A 7,512-nucleotide genomic window follows, 5' to 3' on the forward strand; every position below is an offset into this window, starting at 1 on the left:
TCTCCTAACAAATGGTTGGGGCCTTCACCAATGACAAGAAAGAAATATCCAAACCCTCTCAGGGGACTTGAGAACTCTGAAGGGGAAGATGTAACAGAAAGCATTCCTAAGAAAGCATGGCCAGATTCAACTATGCTATATTTACTACAGAGTGCTGCTATCAATTATTTCAGTTGTTATGAATATTATATTAATATATGACAATGGTCAATGGTCAAAGAGTAGAAATAAACAGTCCTTAAAAGAAGGATCATAAACTAGTAACAACCGTATGAATGCTCCAAATCACAAATAGAATAATGTGAATCAGAACAACTCTAAGGTTTTTTACCTCACACTCAGGAAATTGACAGAGGTGACAAACAATGGCAGTCGTCAGTGGTCAAGAGGCTACCATAATACTGACACACTAATACAGCCTTGGTGCAGCTATAAATTAGGCCAATTATTCTGGAAAGCAATTTGAAATGATGCTATGAAAGTGACTAACAGGTGACATAAAAACAAGAAGTATCAATAAAATTTATTTAGCAAAAAAGTGACTAAAATGTCAGTACTCTTTGACCCAGCAGTCCTACTGGTAGGCACCACCCTGGGAGTTCAAGGATTAAAAAGGAAATTCCCATATATGCCAAAATTTTTAGAGCATCGCTTTTTATAGTAGCGAAGAACTAGAAAAAGAATAGGTCCTATCAACTCGCCAATTGCTAAACAACTTGGAGCATATGAATGTAATCAAGTGCAAATGCTATAAGAAACAATGAATATGAAGAATGAAGAAAAGCACAGGAGGATGTTTGAACTAATGCAAAATGAAATAAATAAAACTAGGGAAACAACATACACTACTCAAATGCATAGTAAAAGAAAACACAAAATGAATACTATAAAACTATAATGACCAAGGTTGGCCACAGAGAAAAGATATGACTGCAGCTTCCTCCCTTTTGGCAGAGGTGGGGGAACTATAGCTGTGGAACTCTGCCTATTTTGGACTTGATGTGTTGGTTAGTTTTGCTGAGCTAGTGTTTTTCCTCCTCTTTTTCACTGTTTTAAATAAGGGATGATTTTCTGGGAGAGGAAGGAAGAAAAATATACTGAGAAATGTAAATGATATATACAAAAAATAGCAAAATTGTGTATGTGCACACATGCACATGCATGGGGGTGTGTGTGTGTAGAACCAAGACTCAGTGGTGTTGGTGGCCATTCCAGATTGTCTGACAGCTTGTGGCTTCGATTTCTGAACTCACTAATAAGCTTGCCTGTGGGCTCTCATGTAAGAAGCTGAAGCAAAACCAGCCCATGGGGTTCTGGAAAGAAGGGCCATTAGAGTAATAAGGACCAAGAGGAAAACATCAGGAGGGCGAGGCCCTCCTGCATCCAGATTAAGATGACTGACACCAGGAGACATTCAGTCATGTTTCATTTTAGGCCTAGAGAAAACTGGGCATTCAGCTACTGAGCAGATATTTTTGACAGCACTGTCAGCATGCCTATATCCCGAATAGAAGCAGCTAGATGACACAGTAGATAGAGTGATTGGCCTGGAGTCAAGAAGACCCGAGTTCAAATCCAGCCTCAGACACTTACTAGCTGTGTGACCCTGGGCAAGTCACAACCTCTGTTTGCCTCAGTTTCCTTAACTATAAATTGAGGGTAACAACACCTATCTGCCAGCTAGGGTTGTTGTAAGGATCAGATGCTTAGCATTGTGTCTGGCACATAGTGGGTGCTAAATAAATGCTTATTTACTTTATTCATTCCTGTATAGCTATGAATAATGTATCTTTATTTTTTCATTGTAAATAAACTCCTCCAAAACTCACTTTGACTCAGGTGTATGGATGGGGGAAATCTTGGAGGAGGACTACATATAGAAAATAAAGTCATTTGGTTGATGACAATATTTGGGGATACAAGATTAGGAATAAGAGTAGAGGATAGGGCACCAAGTCCAAACTAGTGGCTAGAGTATTAGCCTTGAAGTCATGAAGTTGCAGATTTAAATCCTCCATCTAGCTCTATTACCTTGGGCAAGTCACTTTTAACCTCTCAAAGTCTCAGTTTTCTTCATGTGTTTTTTTTTTTAAAGATAATATCTGTAGTATCCACATCACAGGGTTCTTATGAGTCTCAAATGAAAATAACGTATTATAGAGCTCTTTGAAAGTGTAACAGGATGCATACTTGACTATGCTTCTGGCTTCCAGCCAGCCATGTATATATTAACTCAGACAGATCCTGGGCACTTGAGGGATTTCCTGGATACTTCTGCCTTGCCATGTGTGACTCAACAATGAAGGACTCAGGTGCTTTGGGGATGATGGCCACTAATCAAGAAGAATTGATGATTCAGTGGCCCTTTAAAAAGGGAGTGACCCCACCCTTCTTTGTCTTCTTTCTTCAACCCTCCAGGTGGCAAGTAGTGGTCCCAGGAAGAATAAGGGGAGTGGCCCTCCTTCTGCCCACCCCAGAAGAAATGTTGAACTGCTCCCATGTGGCAGCTAGATCAGATACTCAGCTGGGTGAGCTGAGCCTGGGTTTGGGGACTCTAGGCTGCCTTTTCCACTCTCTATTTCCTGAGTATGGACCAAACAATAATCTCAAGATAGATACACTCTGTCCTACAAGAAATCTTGTGACTTCCAGCAGTTAGAGATCCTGGACCCTTGTTGCATCAGATAAGATACTACCTACAGGGGAAGGAGTTCATCTCCATGGAATGGCTTGTCAGAAAACATTTGCTTGGATGGAGTTTTTGGTCAGTGCTGCGTCTTCATGTTCTGACATTTGTCTTAAGCTCGCGGCAGAGTATAAGTTATTATTGCTGCTTGTTTTAAGTCTTTCTCCTCCTGTGTTTATGAAGGCCTTTTGTATTAAGACTTTTTTGTGTACATCTGTCTTATGCTTGGTTCATATTGTATTTTGAGTACCTATCTAGCACCCATCCCCACTTTGTGGACACCCTAGACATGAACAAAATCCAAGCTTTAACCAAGTTTCCTTGGGATACCAGGGTGAGGGCATAATGAGCCAAAGAGAAGTCTGACCTTTCTACTTCCCCAGGACTGATGCTGGTCATGACAACGTGCATGGATTCCCTAAAACGGGAATGAGGAAACTAACTAGTGGTGTGACCTTGGCTAGGTCACTTCTCTGGACCTCAGTTTCCACATCTGTAAATGAGGGCATGAGTTCAGATGAACCCTAAATTCCCATTGTAACTTGAATACTCTATGATCCTCTGAATACTTGAGAGTTATTATGGTTGTACAGTGGGTAGAGAGCTAGCCTTGGAAGAAAGACAACTTGTAATGAATGGTACATCGTCATACCTCTAACACTGTAATTCTAAGAATGTGGTCCAGGGACTCCTGAGGGTCTGCAAAGTCAAAATTACTTACATAATAATAAGATCTTATTTGCCTTTTTCACTTTCATTCCCTCATGAACATACAGTGGAGTTTTCCAGAGATAACATGATGTGTGAATTAAAGATTTAGCTTCAAAACCTGAAGACTGAATGAATATCTGCAGAAATGTTCTTTTGCCTTACAAATGGACAAATCTACAGACATGGCTGAACTGCTGTTTTGCTTGTATTCTTCTGGTATCTGCACTAGCTAATCATTGAAAATCTTCAATGCTTCTGCTTGGCAGCAAACACAAGTGGTGCTAAAATATTAAAAGTGTTGAATAACTTTTTTTAATGTCACGGTCTATCCTAGAACAAATATGTTGACATTTGTACCAATAGTGCAAAAGCAATTTGTAATTTACAGGAACAAAATGTAAAATAATGCCACTCTTCTCATTATTTTTTCTTTTGGAAAATAGTTATTTTCATTAAAATGTTATTTATGTCAACACGTAATGAATTTGTTATTTTTAAATTTGTTTATTATTTTTAAATGAATTAAATAAGTTTTTTAAATTATATCTGTTTTAATTTTGAATATTGTAAATATTGATCTATATAACTGACATGACAAAAGGGTTTTCAGGTCCTCAATGATTTTTTTAGTATAAAGGAGTTCTGAGAATGGCTCTTCTAATATATACTAGTTGTATGACTCTGAGCAAGTTACTTAATATCTTAGTGTCCCAGGCACTAAGACAGCAGGGTCTGGTGCTCTACATTGGCAGAAAGAGTTTTCAACCTAGGAGTTCTCCACACCAAAAGAAGCACAGTTATAGTGAGGTATGTGAAGTGAGTTGTATTTACAAAGTGGAGATGGGATGATAGGAATGGACTCATTCAGGGTAAAGCTCAGATTCTCTTCTGTAAGAACTTGAATGTAAATTATAGGAATGACTTCCATTTTTGTTTTTTTACTGAGTAGACCAAATATCTGAGAGAAACATATACTCTGTCTGAAGCCACCAAAAAGCATGAGCCCTCTGCCTGCTCATAAGAATAGAAAGCTTTCTTCTGGGGGAAGCTAGGTGGTGCAGTGGATAGAGCACCGGCCCTGGATTCAGTAGTACCTGAGTTCAAATCCGGCCTCAGACACTTAACACTTACTAGCTGTGTGACCCTGGGCAAGTCACTTAACCCCAATTGCCTCACTAAAAAAAAAAGAAAGCTTTCTTCTTTGGGTTTATTCCTAAAATTCAATTCTCTATGAACTTCCTGCAAATCCAAGGACTGGATCTCTAGCTTTCCTTCACATCTTCTCTCTACAGCCTAAAGGATTTGGAACTTTCAGAGTTCTTATTGAAACACAAACATCTATGAATTATTAATACTGTAGTGGACTTAGTTCATAACTCTTTGATGGTGAGGGTGAGGATAGGGCCAGAGGTAGTCCTAGAGAAGGTAAAGACTAACTCAAACTATTTTATAATTTTGATTTCTAGCAACCCTGCTTTTCTTAGTATCATCCTTATGACTTACATATAACCTGAGAAGCCTGGGTACTTCGGGGCGGGGGGGGGGGGGGGGGAGAGGGTCACCTTTGACTTATAGTCCTCAGTCAGAGAAATACACAGTATATTTTGCCATTAACTTTTCTTGTGAGCACAGATGACAAAATTCAAGTAATGTTTTTTTTTTTGGTGAGGCAATTGGGGTTAAGTGACTTGCCCAGGGTCACACAGTAATTGTCAAGTGTCTGAGGCTGGATTTGAACTCAGGTCCTCCTGAATCCAGGGCAACTTTAAAATAATGCCTCCAAATGAATTTTGGAGCACTATAACCAACAAAAGCGAGGTGGAGAGAATTCAAACCCAAGACAACTTAGAAGGTTGATGGAAAAGATCTGTCTCCAGTGCAAGCAGCCATGGCAAACCAGGAGCAAGATGGGACCCAGCAAGCCATTAGTGAGGCCCTGTACTGGCATAAGCCAGGAGTGAGGCCCTGGGCCTGGTGCAAGCCAGCAGCTAGGGCCACCACCCAGCTCAAGCCAGCCACAAGGCCCTGCCCCAGCAATCTAGTGCAGGCCTTGGGGGCAACTGAATAAGCAGCAATACCTCCTAGAGCTCTCAACCCACAGATGGTAAGAAGGCTAGGCAGCTTGACAGGAGATTGTAGGGGACACTTTGCTGGAACTAGGTGCAGGACTCTGCTGCATTACCAAAACAAATCTGGGTCACAGCCCCAGGAAATAGTCCCAGGGTGATGAGGAACACTAGCACACTAGAGCATACAGGGGAGTAGGTATCCTGGTCATAGTTTCAAAGTGAAAAAAAGTGCTTGTGGTTGCTCACAGACCAGAGCACAGGCCAGGAGAATCATGGCCACACCTTCCCTTAGATCATAACACCTTGGAAGAACCAAAAACTTATAGATCCTAGAATTAGCTCTGAAAATAGCAGCACAAAAAACTTGAAGCTTGGGACAGTGCCCCCAGTACCCCAGGAGTAGAGCTCAACTTTAACATAAAATTAAAAATCAAGAAATAGGTTGGAAAATGAGCAAAAAAAAAAAAAAGCTTGACCATAGATAGTTACTATGGTGACAGGGAAGATCAAAACACAAACTCAGAAGAAGACAACAGTATCAAAACAACTACATCCAATGCCTCAAAAAAAAAAAGAATTGTTGGGGCAGGTAGGGTGGCACAGTGGATAGAGCATTGGCCCTGGAGTCAGGAGGACCTGAGTTCAAATCTGGGCCTAAGACATTTGACACTTACTAACTGTGTGACCCTGGGCAAGTCACTTAACCCCAATTGCCTCCAAAAAAAAAAAAATGAATTGTTGTCAGACCCAAAAGGAATTGCTGGAAGTGCTCAAAAATGGATTTTAAAAATCAAATAAAAGAGGTAGAAGAAAAACTGTGAAAAGAGATGAGATTGATGAAAGGGAATCATGAAAAAATCAAAAGCTTGGTAAAGGAAGCACAGAAAAGGGGGGGGGGATTATAAAAATTCACTGAAGAAAACAACTCTTTAAAAACTAGATAGAATTGGCCCAATGGCAAACAAGGTACAAAAGTTTACTAAAGAAAATACTTCCCTAAAAATTAGAATTTGGCAAATGGAAGCTAATGACTCCATGAGACATCAAGAAGCAAAACAAATTATTTTTGAATGAAAAAATATAAGAAAATATGAAATACCTCTTTGAAAAAGAACAACTGACCTGAAAAATAGATTGAGGAGAGATCCATTTTTAAATTATTGGACTACATGAAAGCCATGATCAAAAAAAGAGCTCAGATAGCATATTTCAAGAAGTTATGAAGGAAAACTGCCTTGAAATTTTAGATCCAGAGGGTAAAATAGAAATTGAAAGAATCCACCAATCACCTCCTGAAAGAGATCCCAAAATGAAAACTCCAGTGAATATTATAGCCAAATTTGAGAGTTCTCATGTCAAGGAAAAAATACTTTAAACAGACAGAAATAAATAATTCAAATACCATGGAGCCACAGTCAAGATCACAAGGATTTTAGCAGTTTCTACATCAAAGGATCAGAATGCTTGGAATATGGTATGCCAGAAGGTAAAGAAGCTAGGATTAAAATCAAGAATCTCTTGAGTGTAATCCTTTAGGGGGAAAATGGATATTTGATGAAACAGAGGACCATTTCAGTCATACCTATGAAAAGACCAGAGTTGTATAGAAAATTTTATTTTCAAATAGAAGACTCGAGAAGCATAAAAAGGTAAATAGGAAAGAAAAAACATAAGGTATTCAGTAAAGTTAAACTATTTATACTCCTGCATGAGAAGATGATACTTATAACTCTTCAGAACTTTGTCACTATAAGGGCAATCAGAAAAAGTAAACGTATTCAGCAGGCACAAGTATGGGTTGACTATGATCAGAAGATATATAAAAAAATTAAAGTGTGAGAAAGAAGGATGTACTAGAAGGAGGGGGAAGGGAAAGGTAGAATGGGGTAAATTATCTCACATAAAAGAAGTGCAAATGGAATTTATGGAGGGGAAAATGTGGGTGGTGGTGGCAGGCAATGATTGAACTCTACTCTCATTAGAATTGGCTCAAAGAAGAAATAAAATACACACTCAGTTGGGGATATCTATGTTGAGAAATGTATG

The sequence above is a fragment of the Dromiciops gliroides genome, chromosome 4, assembly GCF_019393635.1.
Source record: "Dromiciops gliroides isolate mDroGli1 chromosome 4, mDroGli1.pri, whole genome shotgun sequence".
NCBI lineage: Eukaryota > Metazoa > Chordata > Mammalia > Microbiotheria > Microbiotheriidae > Dromiciops > Dromiciops gliroides.